Source organism: Pristiophorus japonicus, chromosome 18 (genome assembly GCF_044704955.1).
Source record: "Pristiophorus japonicus isolate sPriJap1 chromosome 18, sPriJap1.hap1, whole genome shotgun sequence".
In the NCBI taxonomy this organism is placed as follows: domain Eukaryota; kingdom Metazoa; phylum Chordata; class Chondrichthyes; family Pristiophoridae; genus Pristiophorus; species Pristiophorus japonicus.
Genome location: NC_091994.1, coordinates 50,508,317 through 50,528,840, shown reverse-complemented (window position 1 = coordinate 50,528,840; position 20,524 = coordinate 50,508,317).

Below are 20,524 nucleotides of genomic sequence, written 5' to 3'. Positions count from 1 at the left end.
GGGAAAATAGAGTATGAGAGGAAACCAACTGCAAAAGCTTCTATACATATGTGCAGAGAAAAAGATTAGTGAAGAAAAATGTAGGTATCTTGCAGTCAGATTCAGGTGAATTTATAATGGGAAACAAAGAAATGGCGGACCAATTGAACAAATACTTTGGTTCTGCCTTCACGAAGGAAGACACAAATAACCTTCCAGCAATACTAGGGGACAGTGGGTCTAGTGAGAAGGAGGAACTGAAGGAAATCCTTATTAGGTGGGAAATTGATGGGATTGAAGGCCGATAAATCCCCGGGGCCTGATAGACTGCATCCCAGAGTACTTAAGGAAGTGGCCCTAGAAATAGTGGATGCATTGGTGATCATTTTCCAACAGTCTGTCGACTCTGCATCAGTTCCTATGGACTGGAGGGTAGCTAATGTAACACCACTTTTTAAGAAAGAAGGGAGAGAGAAAATGGGTAATTATAGATCGGTCAGCCTGACATCAGTAGCGGGGAAAATGTTGGAATCAATTATTAAAGATGAAATAGCAGCGCATTTGGAAGGATCGGTCCAAGTCAACATGGATTTATGAAAGGGAAATCATGCTTGACAAATCTAGAATTTTTTGAGGATGTAACTAGTAGAGTGGATAAGGGAGAACCAGTGGATGTGTTGTATTGGGACTTTCAAAAGGCTTTTGACAAGGTCCCGCACAAGAGATTGGTGTGCAAAATTAAAGCACGTGGTATTGGGGGTAATATACTGACGTGGATAGAGAACTGGTTGGCAGACAGGAAGCAGAGAGTCGGGATAAACGCGTCCTTTTCAGAATGGCATGCAGTGACTAGTAGGATGCCGTAGGGCTCAGTGCTGGGACCCCCAGCTATTTACGATATACATTAATGATTTAGATGAAGGAATTGAGTGTAATATCTCCAAGTTTGCAGATGACACTAAGCTGGGTGGCGGTGTGAGCTGTGAGGAGGATGCTAAGAGGCTGCAGGGTGACTTGGACAGGTTAGGTGAGTGGGCAAACGCATGGCAGATGCAGTATAATGTGGATAAATGTGAGGTTATCCACTTTGGTGGCAAAAACATTAAGGCAGAATATTATCTGAATGGCGGCAGATTAGGAAAAGGGGAGGTGCAACGAGACCTGGGTGTCATGGTTCATCAGTCATTGAAAGTTGGCATGCAGGTACAGCGGGCAGTGAAGAAGGCAAATGGTATGTTAGCCTTTATAGCTAGGGGATTTGAGTATAGGAGCAGGGAGGTCTTACTGCAGTTGTACAGGGCCTTAGTGAGGCCTCACCTGGAATATTGTGTTCAGTTTTGGTCTCCTAATCTGAGGAAGGCTGTTCTTGCTATTGAGGGAGTGCAGTGAAGGTTCACCAGACTGATTCCTGGGATGGCAGGACTGACATATGAGGAGAGACTGTATTGACTGGGCCTGTATTCACTCGAAGGATGAGAGGGGATCTCAAAGAAACATATAAAATTCTGACAGGACTGGACAGGTTAGATGCGGGAAGAATGTTCCCGATGTTGGGGAAGTCCAGAACCAGGGGTCACAGTCTAAGAATAAGGGGTACGCCATTTAGGACTGAGATGAGGAGAAACTTCTTCACAGAGAGTTGTTAACCTGTGGAATTCTCTACGGCAGAGAGTTATTGATGCCAGTTCATTAGATATGTTCAAGAGGGAGTTAGATATGGCCCTTACGGCTAAAGGGATCAAGGGGTATGGAGCGAAAACAGGAAAGGGGTACTGAGGTGAATGATCAGCCATGATCTTATTGAATGGTGGTGCAGGCTCGAAGGGCCGAATGGCCTACTCCTGCACCTATTTTTTTTTTCTATGAGGCCTACATCACATGATGCTCTGTCAGCAGCCTCTGGTCATGGAGAAGACAGAGTTGCTTCAGTGTGACCTCCCATTCATTCTGATTCTCCCCTCCATAACTTTTCAAACTGCGGTTCCCAAACCTTAGGGGAATCTACAAGATAATCGGATCCTTTCATTCTTCTCTGTTTTGATTGATTGACCACATTATTTCTGCCTCTAGATATTAATAAAAATCCCTTTTCTCTGCCACGACAGCATCCTTTGGACAATACTGACGAGAGCTTTCCCCACTGAAAAGTTTGTAAACTCCTGTGGCACATGAAAAGCAGTCCCACTGTGGTGCTCCCAACATAAGCTGGGAACAGAAAGCATATGCATTGACATCCGCAATCTTATGGCCGTGAATCCATGGGCCAGAAAACAGAAAGAACTTGCATTTCCATAGCGCCTTTCACCACCTCAGGAAGTCCTAAAGCGCTTTACATCCAGTGAAGTATTTTTGAAGTGCAGTCATTGTTGTAATGTGGGAAACGCGGCAGCCAATTTGTGCACAGCAAGCTCCCACAAACAGCAGTGTGATCATGACCAGATAATCTGTTATAGTGATGTTGGTTGAGGGATAAATATTCACTGGGACACTGATGATAACTTCCTGCTCTTCTTCAAAATAGTGCCTCGGGATCTTTTACTTCGAACTGAGAGTGCAGACGGGAAATGTAATGAGGCAAGGAAAGAAACAAAAGCTGGGTCTCGAGGAGGTGTAAATAGGAACAGCTGCCGTCCAAAAAAATGGGGGCAGAGGCAATGGTCTGAAATTGTTGAACTCACTGTTGAGTCCCAAGGGCTGTAAAATTCCTAAGCGAAAGATGAGGTGCTGTTCCTCGAGCTTGCCTTGAGCTTCGTTAGAACAGTGTAGGAGGCCGAGGACGGAGAGGTCAGAGTGGGGCAGAGAATTCAAATGACAGGTGCCTGGAATCTCGCAGTCACTCTTGCGGACTGAACGGAGGAAACTGTATACTAAATTGAAAGAAGTACAAGTAAATCACTGGAACAGTGGGACCCTGGGCAGTGGGAAGGGAAGGGGTAAAAGTTATATCTCCTGTGCTTGCACGGGAAGGTGCTGTGAGAAGGGGAGGGGGTGATAGTGAAGTGGACCAGGGAGGCAATGGTCCCCTTGCAATGCTGAAAGGGGAAGGGTGGGGAAGATGGGTTTGTTGGTGGCGGAAATGGCAGAGGATGATCTGTTGAATGTGGAGGCTGGTGAGGTAGAAGGTGAGGACAAGGGGGAACCCTATGATGGTTCTTGGAGCGAGGGGAAGGGTTGAGAGCAGAAGTGCGGGAAATGAAATGGACAAGGTTGAGGACCATGTCACCACGGTAGAGGGGAATCCTCAGTTCAGGAAAAAGGAAGACATTTTTTTTTCCAAAAACATACTTTATTCAGAAAAAATGTTCACAATACATTGGAAAATAGTTCAGTACCTTGCGGTCAGCAATTCCATACAATTCATTTGGATGCTGACAGCAGTTCCATACAATGCACTAGCGTGCATTTCATTTCAAGGTACAGTTTAGTACAATCCGTAAATCACGTTACATGTACTGTACAAATGGGGGTATTACATGGAGCAGATGAGAACAGGTTTACACTACATTCCAGGATACATTTCAATGCCGATCACGAATCACATTACATGTAGTACTATGCAGATGAAAGCAGTACACAGACTGGATGGGGTACATTTACATTTCTTTACAAGTTATTAAACACTGCAGAGACTTTCATTATACATGGCACAGCACAGGTGTTTTTCAGTACATGGTGTTCTATGTATACAAGCAGATTAACAAGTACAGCCCGAGGGGGGTCTGATTCCATCCTTGGGTTTACCGTGGCGAAAGGGCCTTAATCGTGCCTTTGCGGCGACTGCACCAATCTTTAGTGCGTCCCTTAGCACGTACTCCTGGACCTTGGATTGCGCCAGTCTGCAACACTCGGCCGTGGATATCTCCTTGCTCTGGAAGACCAGCAAGTTTCGGGAAGACCAAAGTGCGTCCTTCACCGAGTTGATGGCTCTCCAGCAGCAGGTGATGTCTGTCTCGGTGTGTGTCCCTGGGAACAGTCCGTAGAGCACAGAGTCTTGTGTTACGGAGCTGCTTGCGATGAACCTCGACAGCAACCACTGCATCTCCTTCCAGACCTGCCTTGCAAAGGGGCAGTTCCAAAGGAGATGGATGACAGTCTCGTCCGCACCACAGCCAACTCTGAAACCCCGGCTGTGCATGAAGGATCTGATGGGTAGGACCCTTCTCACCGCCAACCAAGCTACATCTTGGTGCTTGTGTGAAAGTTCTGGCGATGAGACATTCTGCCAAACGATTTCGACAGTCTGCTCGGGGAACCGTCCGACAGGATCCGTCATCCCCTTTTGTAGGGCGTCCAGGACCTTGCGTGCTGACCACTGCTTTATGGCCTTGTGGTCAAAGATGTTTTTCTTGAAAAACTTTTCCACGAAGGACAGGTGCTGAGGCATGGTCCAACTGCTCGGAATGTTCCGCGGCAGCCTGGCCAGACCCATCCTTCGCAACACCGGGGACAGATAGAATCTCAGCACGTACTGACACTTGGCGATTGCGTATGAAGGGTCTGTGCACAGCTTGATGCAGCCGCACACAAAGGAGGCCATCAGGATGAGGGCCACATTCAGAACATCCTTTCCCCCCTTGTCCAGAGATTTGTACATCGTGTCTCTGACGGACACGGTCCATTTTCGATCACCAGACGAAGTGGAAGATGGCTCAGGTGACTACCACGGCACAGGAGCGGGGTATGGGTCAGACCTGCGCCACGTACAATAGTGAGAGCACCTCACTCCTGATGACCAGGTTCTGTCCTGCAATGGAGAGTGAGCGCAGCTTCCACCATCCCAGTTTATGTTTCACTTTAGCGATATGCTCCTTCCAGTTTTTGACGCCTGCCCTGTCCGCTCCGAACCATATTCCCAAAACCTTCAGGTAATCTGACTTCATGGTGAAGGGGATAAAGGATCGGTCGGCCCAGTTGCCAAAGAACATGGCCTCACTTTTACTGCGATTTACCTTCGCTCCCGAGGCCAGTTCAAACTGGTCACAGATTGTGAGCAATCTGCGGACCGACTGTGGATCCGAGCAAAAGACGGTGACGTCGTCCATGTACAGGGAGGTCTTGACCTGAGCGCCTCCGCTGCTTGGGATCGTCACCCCTCTAATGCCTGCATCCTTCCTGATGGACTCGGCAAAGGGCTCGATACAGCACACAAAGACAGAGGAAGCACTAGTATGGAAGGTGGTGTTGTCGGTGAAGTTAATGCTTGCTTCAGGCTTCTCCCTTTAGGTTTAAATGTTAATCTCAAGGACGGCATTGCCGACAATGCAGAACTCCCTAAATGTAAGTTTAAATTATTTGCTGAACTGCTGGAGTGGGACTCGAACCCACAACCTTCTGTCTGCAGGGGAGAAGCTGATCTTCTGTCGGGAGGGGAGAAGCTGATCTTCTGTCGGGAGGGGAGAAGCTGATCTCAGAACCCTTCAATTAAAACCAATATTACTTTTAAGTTGTGAAACATAAAATAAGGATATTCATCTAAATACACATTGTTGAGGATCCTCCAATCACTACAGAAATTCTTAATTTCATTTAAAATAGGTTACCTGCAAGCAATGGTTAGAATTCCCTGGGTTTGTGTAAGTGAAACAGCTTTAAGTGCAGGGTATTTGACCAGCATTTCTCCTGTGCTTATATAAAAGTTGGGACTGTAATTGTGATTGTTAAATTTGACCCAGTTTCCTGGAGTTGCTATTTAAGGGTGGAGTGGACATTGCAGGCATGCCAAAGCGGAAGGGAACATGTTTCACACTGTCAATCTCCCAGACACTTAACCATTCACAGACTGAACCTCCATTTTGTTTGCTGCATATTTTTTGATATTTGTGCTTTAAATGTGAATTGTGATGTGTGTGCACAGGCTGGGATGATGGAAGTGACAGACAGCTGCAATTCTGCAGCAGCACACGTATCGACACGAACACAAGCATTATCCTGTCTGGGAGCCTTCTCCCCCACCCCACAAACGCCCATGGCAGAATCTGGAAAAACACAGCAAACTTAAGTGCTTCCAAATGATCAGCCTTTTCCTACACACGCCACCCTTCTCCCTGCTTTTCTTTTATTCACTTTCCGATGGGCAGACACTGCAAACGCACCAAGAGAGGTGTGGAAATTCTGATCTTTTCAATGGGTGCACCAGGCATTTTGATCCATGGGCATCCCCAGGCTAATGCAATGGTGCACCTTCTTACTCTCCATGGACAGCAGTTTGGGTGTCCAGTTCTGACTTTCGATCTTGTGCTGCCCCCTCTCCTACTCTGGGTCCCTACTGTTGTTCTGCCCCATCTCTTGCTTCAAGTCACATTATACTGCTGTCCCTCTCATTTGTGTCAAAATTAATTTTTTTTTAAGTTGAGCGCTTTGTGTCACTATGTAGTGTCCCAAACCACCCTATCCCATCATCTTGCCAAACTCCCCCTCTCCAGCTCATCAATCATCATCATAGGCAGTCCCTCGAACGAGGATGACTTGCTTCCACAAGAGTTCACATGTTTCAATGAAGGACCCGATGTTCCAGTCCTGAACTCCAATTGAGGGGGTGGAAGATGCCTGTGCGTGTGGATTTTTTTTAACGTGTGGTGACCGTTACACATCAGCCACCACATGGGCTCGACAGAGCTCGGTCTTGGTCCAGTGGCAAGGGTTATCCAAGGCGACTGGAGATCTGCTCTGCTGCACGGACCTAGTGCGTGCACATATCGCAATGTGGACTGGCCCCTGCTGCCCCTGGGCCCTCGCCTCTTCTGGGCCCCGTACCCTCATTCGCCGCACCTCCGCCCACGATGTTCCAGGGCCCGGCGCTTCAGTTTTATTTATAGCCCCGACCTGCAGTGGGGTTCTCACACAGGTCGGGGTGGCCCACGATTATTTTTTAAATTTCAAAATATATACTTTATTCATATAAAAATTTGCACGATACATTGGAAGGCAGTTCAGTACATTTGGATGCAGTCAGCAATTCCATACAATACATTTGGATGCTGATGGCAGTTCCGTTCAATACATTTGCTTGCTTTACATTTCAGGGTACAATTCAGTACAATCCAGGATACAGTGTAATACAGTCATCAAATTACGTTACATGTGGCACTATACAGTACACGGAACGAGTGAGGGTACAGTTACATTTCTTTACAACATACATTACTAAACAGTTGCTGAACTTGCATTATACATGGTACTACATACGTGTTTTCAGATCATGGTGCTCTATGTATACAAAGGTTTACAAGTACAGCCCGAGGGGAGTTTTATACTGATTCCAGCCCCTGGGTTTACCGTGGCGGAAGGGCCTTAAACTGTGGCTCTTCCCCCACCGTGCCTTTGCGGCGACTGCACCAATTTTTAGTGCGTCCCTCAGCGCGTACTCCTGGATCTTGGATTGAGCCAGTCTGCAACACGCAGATGTGGATATCTCCTTGCTCTGGAAGACTAGCACGGGATGGCCCACAATGTTCCAGGTGCCGGCGCTCCAGCTCATCAATAAACAGGCACAGTCCCACAAGCAGCAGTTAAGCTCAGCTGGTAACACTCTCACCTCTGAGATAGAAGGTTATAAGCCACACACCAGGAAGTAAGCACATAATCTAGGTTGATACTTCACTATCTGTTAAGTCCTGACTCTAATGTACTGACTTACACGAGACACATTCTGAAGTCAAGGTCACTCAGGACCAGCCTCTTTAATTCCAGCTCTCCAGTGCTGCACTTGCCTGAGATCTCCCTTTATATACCTCAGTGGGACAAGTATGGAGTGTCTCCTGCAAGTGCACACCTGGTGGTAAGGTATGCTTATTGTTGCAGGTCATATCCAGTTACAGTCATGTGTAGCACGGTAAGATACAGTTATATACAGTAATGTGAGATATATGACATCGCCCTCCCCCAAGGTCTTATTGCCTTTATAGATTCAGTCTCTCAGGTGGTCTGCGCTCTCACGTGGAGCATCTTAGTTGTGGTTCAGTTGTTTGCCTTGGTGCCTGTTTTTCGTTCGGTGTGATTGCTGGTATCTCGCCTGGGCTGTCTGTTTCGTTCGGTGTGATTGCTGGTATCTCGCCTGGGCTGTCTGTTGAGGCTGTCCTTTCCTCGGGTTGTTCCACCTGTCTGTCTACCAGGTGTGGTGTGAGTTCCACATTGTAGTCTGCCTCTGGTTCTTCAGTGTTATCAGTGAATCTACTTTTTACTTGATCTACATGCCTCCGGCAGGTTTGGACATTTTCCATTTGTACAACCAGTAGCCTGTTTCCCACTTTGTCTGTTACTGTCCCTACAAGATGTTTGGGACCCCAGCCATAGTTTAGCACAAACACTTTGTCCCCTATCTCATTCTACCTCCCCCTCGAATTTCGGTCATGGTACTCAGTTAGCTTTTGACGCTTAGCCTCAACAATTTCATGCATGTCTGGGAGGATCAACGAGAGCCTGGACTTTAAGGTTCGTTTCATCAATAGTTGCGAGGGGGGAACCCCAGTAAACGAATGTGGACGAGAGCTGTATGCTAGCAGCAGTCGCGACAGGCGGCTCTGCAGCGTGGGACCTTGGATTCTGAGCATGCCTTGTTTAATGATCTGCACTGGTCGCTCCGCCTGGCCATTGGAGGCCGGCTTGAAAGGTGCCGTCTTAACATGATTTATACCGTAGTCAACTATAAAATCGTGAAATTCTGCGCTAGTGAAGCATGGACCATTATCACTGACCAATATGTCAGGAATGCCGTGTGTTGCAAACATGGTTCTAAGGCTCTCCACAGTGGTGGAGGTGGTGCTCGAGTTTTAAATGGTGCACTTGATCCATTTTGAAAATGCATCAACGACTACGAGGAACATTTTGCCCATGAATGGGCCCACATAGTCTACATGCACCCGCGACCACGGTTTGGTGGGCCAGGGTCAGGGGCTTAGGGGGGCCTCCCTGGGGGCATTACTGAGTTGGGCACAAATGGTGCACCGACGGACGCAGAGCTCCAAGTCCGCATCAATGCCAGGCCACCAGGCATGGGATCAGGCTATGGCCTTCATAAGGACGATCCCCGGGTGCTCCCGATGGAGCTCCCGGACAAACGCCTCCCTGCCTCGTAAGAGCATAACTACTCGGCTGCCCCACAGTCTGCCTGTAGTGAGAGTTCATGCATGCGCCTATGGAAGGGTTTGACCTCCTCGGGGCAGGCATCGCGAGCCTCTGCCCAGTCACCAGTTAAAACGCATCTTTTAACTAGAGATAACGTGGGATGGCTGGTCGTCCAGGCTCTGATTTGGCGAGCCGTCATGGGCGAACCTGTGGATTCAAAGGCATTGATTGCCATGACCATCTCACAGTCCTGTTCGTCGGACCCATCTGTGGTCGCCAGGGGTAGCCTGCTAAGCACGCCGGCACAGTTGTCTGTGCCTCATCGTGTAGTCGTAAGCCGCCAGCATGAGTGGCCACCGCTGAATGCGCGCCGAGGCGTTGGCGTTGATTGCCTTGCACTCGGATAGTAGGGACGTGAGGGGTTTGTGGTCAGTTTCTAACGCAAACTTGGTCCCGAAAAGGTATTGCGGCATCTTTTTAACACCGTACATGCACGCGAGCGCCTCTTTCTCAACCATACCGTACCCGCGCTCCGCCCGCGAAAGTGATCTGAAGGCATAAGCAACGGGCTGCAATTTACCCGCATCATTGACATGCTGTAAAACGCACCCGACCCCGTACACTGACGCATCACACGTTAGGACTAACTTTATTTCTGGGTCAAAAAAGGCTAAAACGCTCTTGGAACATAGAAGGTTGCATGCCTTATTGAAGGCGCGTTCTTGGGCATCCCCCCAAAACCAATCGCACCCCTTTCTGAGTAGCACGTGGAGAGGCTCCAGCAGCGTGCTCAAACATAAGAACAAAAGAATTAGGAACGGGAGTAGGCCATCTAGCCCCTCGAGCCTGCTCCGCCATTCAATAAGATCATGGCTGATCTGGCCGTGGACTCAGTTCCATTTACCCACCCACTCCCCGTAACCCTTAATTCCCTTATTGGTTAAAAATCTATCTATCTGTGATTTGAATATATTCAATGAGCTAACCTCAACTGCTTCCTTGGGCAGAGAATTCCACAGATTCACAACCCTCTGGGAGAAGAAATTCCTTCTCAACTCGGTTTTAAATTGGCTCCCCAGTATTTTGAGGCTGTGCCCCCTAGTTCTAGTCTCCCCGACCAGTGGAAACAACCTCTCTGCCTCTATCTTGTCTATCCCTTTCATTATTTTAAATGTTTCTATAAGATCACCCCTCATCCTTCTGAACTCCAATGAGTAAAAACCCAGTCTACTCAATCTATCATCATAAAGTAACCCCCTCATCTCCGGAATCAGCCTAGTGAATCGTCTCTGTACCCCTTCCAAGGCTAGTATATCCTTCCTTAAGTAAGGTGACCAAAACTGCACGCAGTACTCCGGGTGCGGCCTCACCAATACCCTGTACAGTTGCAGCAGGACCTCCCTGCTTTTGTACTCCATCCCTCTCGCAATGAAGGCCAACATTCCATTCGCTTTCCTGATTACCTGCTGCACCTACAAACTAACTTTTTGGGATTCATGCACAAGGACCCCCAGGTCCCTCTGCACCGCAGCATGTTGTAATTTCTCCCCATTCAAATAATATTCCCTTTTACTGTTTTTCTTTCCAAGGTGGATGACCTCACATTTTCCGACATTGTATTCCATCTGCCAAACCTTAGCCCCTTCGCTTAACCTATCCAAATCTCTTTGCAGCCTCTCTGTGTCCTCTACACAACCCGCTTTCCCACTAATCTTTGTGTCATCTGCAAATTTTGTTACACTACACTTTGTCCCCTCTTCCAGGTCATCTATGTATATTGTAAACAGTTGTGGTCCCAGCACCGATCCCTGTGGCACACCACTAACCACCGATTTCCAACCCGAAAAGGACCCATTTATCCCGACTCTCTTCTTTCTGTTAGCCAGCCAATTCTCTATCCATGCTAATACATTTCCTCTGACTCCGCGTAACTTTATCTTCTGCAGTAACCTTTTGTGTGGCACCTTATCGAATGCCTTTTGGAAATCTAAATACACCACATCCATCGGTACACCTCTATCCACCATGCTCGTTATATCCTCAAAGAATTCCAGTAAATTAGTTAAACATGATTTCCTCTCATGAATCCATGTTCCGTCTGCTTGATTGCACTATTCCTATCTAGATGACCCGCTATTTCTTCCTTAATGATAGCTTCAAGCATTTTCCCCACTACAGATGTTAAACTAACCGGCCTATAGTTGCCTGCCTTTTGTCTGCCCCCTTTTTTAAACAGAGGCGTTACATTAGCTGCTTTCCAATCCGCTGGTACCTCCCCAGAGTCCAGAGAATTTTGGTAGATTATAACGAATGCATCTGCTATAACTTCCGCCATCTTTTTTAATACTCTGGGATGCATTTCATCAGGACCAGGGGACTGCATAAAGTTCCCAAAGTAATTGAGTAGCCCGAGAAAGGCACCCAGTTCCGAGACATTCCGGGGCCTGGGTGCCAGGCGAATCGCTTCGGTTTTGAATTCAGTTGGGCGGATTCCATCAGCGGCAATCCTTCTGCCCAAAAATTCAACCTCAGGCGCGAGAAACAGACACTTGGATTTCTTAACTCTTAAGCCTACCCAATCCAATCGACTTAGTACTTCCTCAAGATTGCGAAGGTGAGAGTCCGTGTCCCTGCCCGTGATGAGTATGTCATCTTGAAACACAACCGTTCCCGGGATGGACTTGAGCAGACTTTCCATGTTGCGCTGGAATATAGCAGCTGCCGACTTGATGCCGAATGGGCATCGATTGTACACAAAAAGGCCGTGATGTGTGTTGATGGTGGTGAGTAGCTTAGACTCTTCGGTCAGTTCTTGCGACATATAGGCAGATGTGAGGTCAAGTTTCGAGAAAAGTTTCGAGCAGCCAACGTGGCAAATAGGTCCTCCGCTCTGAGCGGCGGGTATTGGTCCTGTAGGGAGACTCTGTTTATGGTAGACTTGCAATCCCCACAGATTCGCACGGATCCATCAGGCTTCATGACGGGGACGATGAGGCTTGCCCAGTCGCTGAAATTATGCCTTCCCGCAAAAGCCGGTCCAGTTCATTTTCAATTTTTTCCCTCATCACATAAGGCACAGCTCTAGCCTTGTGATGGGCCGGTCTGGCATTCTGTGTGATGTAGATTCTAACTTTAGCCCCTTTGAAGGTGCCCACACCTGGCTGAAAGAGATGTTCAAAACTGCTTAGAACTGTTGAGCAGGAGGTCCGTTCCTCTGACGACATGGCATGAACATCATCCCATTTCCAATTAAGTTCTGCTAGCCAGCTTCTCCCCAACAGGGCTGGGAGATCCCTGGGGACAATCCACAGGGGAAGTCGGTTCACCATCCCTTTGTGTGTGACTGAGAGCATGGCGCTGCCAAGGACTGGGACGATTTCTTTAGTATAGGTCCTTAGTTTGGTATCGATCTTTGTGAGTTTTGGTCTGTTGCTTTTGTGCGGCCACACCTGTTCAAATTGTTGAATGCTCATGAGGGACTGACTGGCCCCTGTGTCCAGTTCCATGTTGACGGGTATCCCGTTGAGTAGAACCTTCATCATAATTGGAGACGTCTTGGTGTAAGAACAGTGGACATTGATCGTGTTAACTTGCTGTACCTCGGTGTCCCGTGCACTGTTCCAACCGTCTTCTGGTCCGCTTTCCGACCCTTCCGATTCGTATACCAGCCGAGCTGCTGTTTTTCTGCACATGCGAGCCAGATGCCCTGTGTAGTTGCAGTTTCTGCAAATGGCATGCTGAAATCGACACACCCTGGTTGAGTGCCTTCCACCATATCTCTAACACAGACCGTTTCCATTGTTTCCGAAGGATGAGCTGCATCTGCTGATCTCCCTTGAGCTTTTCTCAATCTGTTGTTGATTGCTCGCATTGTGGGTTGATGAGGTGTGATCGGCCGTTCATATGGCCCTTGATTTTGATGGCTTCTGGCGCCACTGTCTGCTGTTGAAGGCCTGCTCTCCTACCTTTGTCTGTGTGTGGGGGTAGCGGTTTGTTTCACAATGTGAACCCCTTATTCCGATGCCTCGTTGGTTGTCGTACCCGAAGTATAGATCAGCCTTGTTTCTTCTTCGCCTGCCAAGAACGTCTGTGCGACCAGTGCTACTGCCTCGAGAGTCAAATTCTTAATCTCTATAAGCTTTCGGAATATGCCTGCGTGGCCTATTCCTTCAATAAAAAAGTCTCTCAGTACTTCTCTCCTTAGTTCATCGGGGAACTCGCATGAACTAGCCAGCCTCCGAAGTTCTGCCACGAAGTCGGGTATGCTTTGGCCCACACAGCATCTGTAGTTGTAGAACCTGTGTCTGGCCATGTGTAGGCTGCTCGCTGGCTTCAGTTGGTCTCTCACCAGTGTGCTCAACTCCTCAAACGACTTGCTTGCTGGTTTCTCGGGTGCCAGCAGGTCTTTCATTAAAGCGTATGTTTTAGAGCCACAGCTGGTCAAGAGATGGGCTCTTCTCTTGTCTGCCTTATCGTCGTCCAGCCAGTCTTTGGTCATAAAGCTTTGCTGGAGCCTTTCTATAAAGTCATCCCAATTGTCTGCAGCATTGTATTTCTCATCTGAGCTGTTGGTAGTCATTCTGTGGATTCTGTGATCCCGTAACTCGTCGCCACTGTTAAGTCCTGACTCTAATGTACTGACTTACACGAGACACATGCTGAAGTCAAGGTCACTCAGGACCTGCTCCTTTAATTCCAGCTCTCCAGTGCTGTACTTGCCTGAGACCTCCCTTTATATACCTCAGTGGGACAGGTATGGAGTGTCTCCTGCAAGTGCACCCCTGGTGGTAAGGTATGCTTATTGTTACAGGTCATATCCAGTTACAGTCATGTATAGCATGGTAAGATACAGTTATATACAGTAATGTGAGATACATGACACTATCGTACTGAAGGAATGTTGCAGTGTCGGAGGTGAGACACCTTTTGGAAGAAAGGTTAAGCCAAGAACACCCTCAAATCCTACCTTGGCATCTTTTCTGAAGGTGTTCTTCTGTTGAACTGGTCAATATTCATCCTTCAAGCAACACCACAGACAGCTATGTGGGACCCTACTGGTACAAACTGGCTGAGGTGTTTGCCTATATATTCAACAACGGCCATACCAGAAATAACTCAGAAGTTCTGATGAAGAGTCATCGACCTGAAACGTTAACTCTGGTTCTCTCTCCACACTCACTGCCTAACCTGCTGAGTGTTTCCAGCATTTTGTGTTTTTATTTCAGATTTCCAGCATCTGCAGTTTTTGATTTTGCTTCAGAAGTAATTAGCTGGTTGTGAAGCATTTTAAGAAGTCCTGAGGACATGAAAGGGGCAGGTTTGTTTTATACAAACTCTCCAATCCAGAAAAGCTCCGACGCCGCCCCTCCCCCCACCCCCCACCCCGCCAAGTGCCAGTCGGCCCACCTCCCCAATCTGACACCTGCTCCAGTATGGAAACTCTTCCATTACTTTAAAGAGATGCGCATTGCCTTAGATAGTTTCAACAACAATGCTAACCGTGCCTCTTTCAGAAGGTTGAGTCCCACTCCAGAAACTTGAGCTCAAAATCTAGGCTGACCCTTTGCTGCAGTACTATGGGATTGTTGGACTGTCCGAGATGCCATCTTTCAGATGAGATGTTAAACAGATGTCTGCTCTCTCAGGAGGATGTAAAGGATCCCAAGGCACTATTTCGAAGAAGAGCAGGGGAGTTATCCCCTGTGTCCTGGCCAATATTTATCCCTCAACCAACATCACACAAAACATAGTATCTGGTCGTTACCTCATTGCTATGTACAAATTGGCTGCCGTGTTTCCTATACTTCAAAAGTACTTCATTGGCTGTAAAGCACTTTGGGACATCCTGAGGTTGTGAAAGGTGCTATATAAATGCAAATCTGTATTTTTTAATCCACATAAAAGACAAACGTCCCACTCTGGTCATCCTCTAGGCCCATATCGCAACTCAGCACTGATTAGAGATTGCTGGGCGAGATCCGAGCCATCAGACTGGAGGCAGTCACCCAGGTCTAATCAACACTGAACAAACTGGCTTCATTACAGAGCTACACTTGGGGCACAACCACAGACACTTTTTCAATATTGCACTCCACTGCAACAGCACCAATGCCCCTGCGCTACCATTCTTCCTGCATGCAGAGAGATTATTTGACTGGGTAGAATGAGAATTCCTTCTCTCAGTACTCAGACAAATAGCTTGCCGTATTGGAGCTCCGAGTAGAGCGCTTGTTTTGGGCGTTATGTCCCAACTCTCGAGCTGGAAGCTTAATTTCTCCAAACCAGAGGGGATGTCCCTCATGTAGAACATCTTCCAACACATTCGGGAGACCTGCTCCTTGCATTAATACAGTCTGGCTTTAGATCCCTACAACAACAACAACTTGTATTTATATAGTACCTTTAATGGAGTGAAACGTTCCAAGGCACTTCACTGGAATATTATGAGATTTTTTTTAATTTGACACTGAGCCGCATAAAGAGAAATTCGGGCAGGTAGCTTGGTCAAAGAGGTATGTTTTAAGGTGCGTCTTGAAGGAGGAAAGAGAGGCGGAGAAGTTTAGGGAGGGAGTTCCAGAGCTTGGGGCCTAAGCAACAGAAGGCACGGCCACCAATGGTTGAGCGATTATAATCAGGGATGTTCAAGAGAGCAGAATTAGAGGAGCGCAGACATCTCAGAAGGTTGTGGAGCTGGAGGAGATTACAAAGATAGGGAGGGACGAGGCCATGGAGGGATTCGAAAACAAGAATGAGAATTTTGAAATCGACACGTTGCTTAACCGGGAACCAATGTAGGTCAGCGAGCACAGGGGTGATGGGTGAGCGGGACTTGGTGCAAGCTAGGACACGGGCAGCCAAGTTTTGGATCACCTCCAGTTTACATTGAGTAAAATGTGGGAGGCCAGCCAGGAGTGCATTGGAATAGACAAATCTAGAGGTAAATGTTGTGTATCTGTAAAGCATGCACTCCCATGTTCCACCACCAGGGAGCTCATACCCTGAAGTCCCAAGGGATCCCAGCATCTCTTGGGAGCACTGTATATAAGACGGCCCCTAAGGCCTGTTCCTCACTCTAGAGTGTCTTATTAAAGACTGTTACTTTAACCTCCCTGTGTGCAGCCTCATCTGTGTTAGGAACACAATAATTGGTGACGAGAATACGAATCCAACGCAAAGATGCAGCAAACTGTGGGCATCCTGGAGAAGGGCGAAGACGAGCGATGTTCTAGACGTGGAAATAGACGATTTTAGTTATGCTGCAGATCTGTGGTCGAAAGCTCATTTCAGGGTCAAATATGACACCACGGTTGCAAACAGTTTGGTTCAGCATCAGACAGAAGTTGGAGAAAGGGATGGAGCCAGTGGCTAGAGAACAGAATTTGTGACCGGGACTGAAAACAATGGCTTTGGTCTTCCCAATATTCAATTGGAGAAAATTTCTGCTCATCCAGACAGGATGTCGGACAAGCAGTCTGACAATTTAGAGACCGCGGAGGGGTCGAGAGAAGTGGTGGTGAGGTAGAGCCGGGTGTCATCAGCGTACATGTGGAAACTGACAGTGTTTTCGGATGACGTTGCCAAGGGGCAACATGTAGATGAAAAATAGGAGGGAGCCAAGGATAGATCCTTGGGGGACACCAGAGGTAACGATGCGGGTCGGGAGGAGAAGCCGTTGCAGGTGATTCTCTGGCTACGATCAGATGGATAAGAATGGAACCAGGCGAGTGCAGCCCCACCCAGCTGGACAGTGGTGGAGAGACATTGGAGGAGGATGTCAACCGTGTCAAAGGCTGCAGACAAGTCAAGAAGGATGAGGAGGGATAGTTTGCCTTTGTCACAGTCACAAAGGATATCATTTATGACTTTGGGAGCTGTTTCGTTACTGTGGCAGGCGTGGAATCCAGATTAGAGGGATTCAAACATGGAATTGCGGGAAAGATGGGCATGGATTTGGGAGGCGACAACACGTTCAAGGACTTTGGAGAGGAAAGGGAGGTTGGAGACGGGGTGGTAATTTGCAAGGACAGAGGGGTCGGGGTTGTTTTTTTTTGAGGAGAGGGTGATGAGGGCAGATTTGAGGGAGAGGGGGACAGTACCTGAGAGAGGGAACCGTTAACAATGTTAGCTAACATGGGAGCCAGAAAAGGAAATTGGGTGGAAATTTGGTGGGAATCGGGTCAAGGGAGCAGGAAGTGGGTCTCATGGACAGGATGAGCTTGGAAAGGCCATGAGGGGAGATCGGAGAGAAACTGGAAAGATGCGAGGTCAGGGCTAGGGCAGGGGGGCTTCTTTAGAGGAAGTTTAGCCCGGTGGGCTAGGGGAAGGAAGGGAGGAGGCAGAGGCGGCCGAACAGATGGTCTCAATCTTATAGACAAAGAAGTCCTTGAGCTCCTCAAACTTAGTGTTGGAGGTGAGGGTGGAGATTGGGGAGAGGGGTTTAAGAAGACGGTTAGTAGCGGAGAATAGAAGTCGGGGTTTATCTTTACATTCCAGAATGATTATGGAATAGTGAGCGATTTTGGCAGACAAGAGCAGGACCCAATAATACTTTATGTGGTCCAACCAGATCTGGTGGTGAATGGCTAAGCCAATTGTCCACCATACCCATTCAAGTCTGCGCCCCTTGGGCTTAAGGGAGCGAAGATCAGGGCTGTACCGGGGAAATGGCTAGAGTGAGAGAGTAATTGTTTTAACAGGGACTAGGGCACCAAAGGTAGTGGTGAGGGTGTGATTGAGCAGATCGGTAGCTGCAGAGATGTCATAGTGAATGAAGGGCCAAAGGCTGGACAGTTGGGAATTCATAAGTGCAGTTGTAAGAGAGTCGGGAGAGAGTTCATTCACAGAAGGAGGAAGGTTTTGGCGGGGGGGGGAGGTTGGAAGGGGGATGTGGGTGGAGAACGATACGAGGAAGTGGTCAGAGATGGCCTTATCTGCAATTGACACGATGATAGTAACGAGGCCACGAGAGATGGTCGTGAATATGGGTTGGGGAGTTTACATGGAGGGAGCGATTAAGGGAGGATAGGAGGCTAGTGAACTCAGGAGAGTGAGCATGGTGAATTGAGATGGAGGTTGAATTCACCAAAGAAGGGAAGTCGTTTGGTGCAGAGTGAGGAAAGTAGTGAATAAAATTGTTATGGTACTTGGGTGGGTGGTAGAGAATGAGGATTTTGAATGAGTGGTGAGACGGGTGGAATAGGGTGAGATGCTCAAAGGAGGAGACAGTGCTGGAGGAGTAGGGGGATATAGCAAGGTGTGATTTGCTGATGAGAGCCACACCGCCACCACGGCGGTCTGGGCGGGGCAAGTGGTGGAAATTACAGCCAGGTGGGGAGGCTTCATTTAACGGTAATGTGTCATCGCCCTTCAACCAAGTTTCCATCAGGGCCATGATATTGATGCCATCATCCACGATAAGCTCATGGATGGGAAGGGCCTTGTTTGTAAGCAAATAGATGCTCTGGAGGGAAATGCGGAGAGGGACGGTGATGGCTGCCCCACTGCCTGCGTCCACAGGGTCAGCGCTGGGGGTGGGGGAGCAAGGGTGAGTTGGGCAGGGAGGAGATTGGCAAGATTAGCCCCCAGCTGGTCGGGGAGGTCAGTGAGAGAGTAGGATGGGACAGTTGGGGTTGCTGCTCGTGAGGAGGCAGCGACGAGGGCCTTGATGGGCCCATCGGAGGTTGCCAAGAGAGGCACAGAGGAAAGCTGTAGGCTTATATAGGAGGGAGTTGAGCCTGGGACTGCGGCAGGAGACTAGGAAGTTCAAAGAGTAATGAATTTGGGAGGGCAGAGTATCCGAGAGAGGGGAGATGCAAGGGGGCATGACGACAGGAGAGAACGGTCAGGGAGTGAGAGAGAAAAGGAAAGGTGGCGGGGGATTGGGGCGGGGGGGTGAGTGGAAAAGTATTGAATGGCTCAGGTCTGGTAATAGTAAGTCTTGGACTGATCTATATAAAAACATTCTTCCCCCTCCCCCAGCCTTGGTCGCTGTGTACACTGGCCTGGACAAATGGGACAGCCTGCCATATCATCCTGGGAGGGGCCTGCTCACCTACTTGTCTGCCTTCTCTCTCTCTCTCGAGGTATTCCAGATGCTACCAGTTGCGTCCCAGCAATTCCAAGACTTCTACATCACTATCTGCAGGTTTCAATGGGCAGGCAAAAAACTGCAAATATGTTTCAGACTTTCCAACCATAATATAGGCTCCATCTTCCCAACCTCGGATATTACTATTGGGCAGCCCAGCTCCAGGCAATAGCAATCTGTACCTGGCTTGTCTCCACAGCTCACGAATGGGCATGGACACCAGAGCTTCCAATATCCTGACACAACCTGCCCTCATGGACTCCCAGAAAAGGCTGATGAGGGTCAGAAACATCCAATAATAACAACGCTATCTGTCTGTTTCTCCTTCACACTGCTTCAGACCCAATTGGCCCGTACCCTAACCTCGGGTCGTGTGCAATGCCCAGAAGCAACTAACATGGGGGATGTTCCAAACTTGGCATAAGAAAGTCAATACCAATTTAGGTCACCTCCTTGACAGACACCAGATGATGTCCTTCCAACTTGCAGAATCATAGAATAATACAGCACAGAAAGAGACCATTCGCCATATCGTGCCTGCGCTGTCTCTTTGGTCGAGCTATCCAATTAGTCACACTCCCCCGCTCTTTCCCCATAGCCCTGTAAATGTTTCCCCTTCAAGTATTTATCCAATTCCCTTTTGAAAGTTATTATTCAATCTGTTTCCACCGCCCTTTCAGGCAGCGCGTTCCAGATCACATCAACTCATTATGTAATAAAACATGTTTCCTTGTGTCGCCTTTGGTTCTTTTGCCGATCACCTTAAATCTGTTTCCTCTGGTTACTGACCCTTCTGCCACTGCAATCAGTTTCTCCTTCTTTACTCTATCAAAACCGTTCATGATGTTGAACACCTTAGCAAATCCCTCTTAACCTCTCTGCTCTAAGAACAATCCCAGCTTCTCCAGTCTCTCCCCATAACTGATGTCCCTCATTCCTGGTACCATTCTAGTAAATTTCTTCTGCACCCTCTCTAAGGCCTTCACATCCTTCCTAAAGTGTGGTGCCCAGAATTGGACACAATACTCCAGCTAAGGTCTAACCATTGTCTTATACAGGTTTGGCATAACTTCATTGCTTTTGTGCTCGATTCGGCCGCCTTTCGGATGAGACGTTAAACCGAGGCCCCGTCTGCTCTCAAATGGATGTAAAAGATCCTATGGCATTATTTCGAAGAAGAGCAGGGGAGTTATTCCTGGTGTCCTGGCCAATATTTATCCCTCAATCAACATCACTAAAACAGATGATCTGGTCATTATCCCTTTGCTGTTTGTGGGAGCTTGCTGTGTGCAAATTGGCTGCTGCGTTTCCCACATTACAACAGTGACTGCGCTCCAAAAAGTATTTCATTGGCTGAGAAGCGCTTTGAAACATCCGGTGGTCATGAAAGGCACT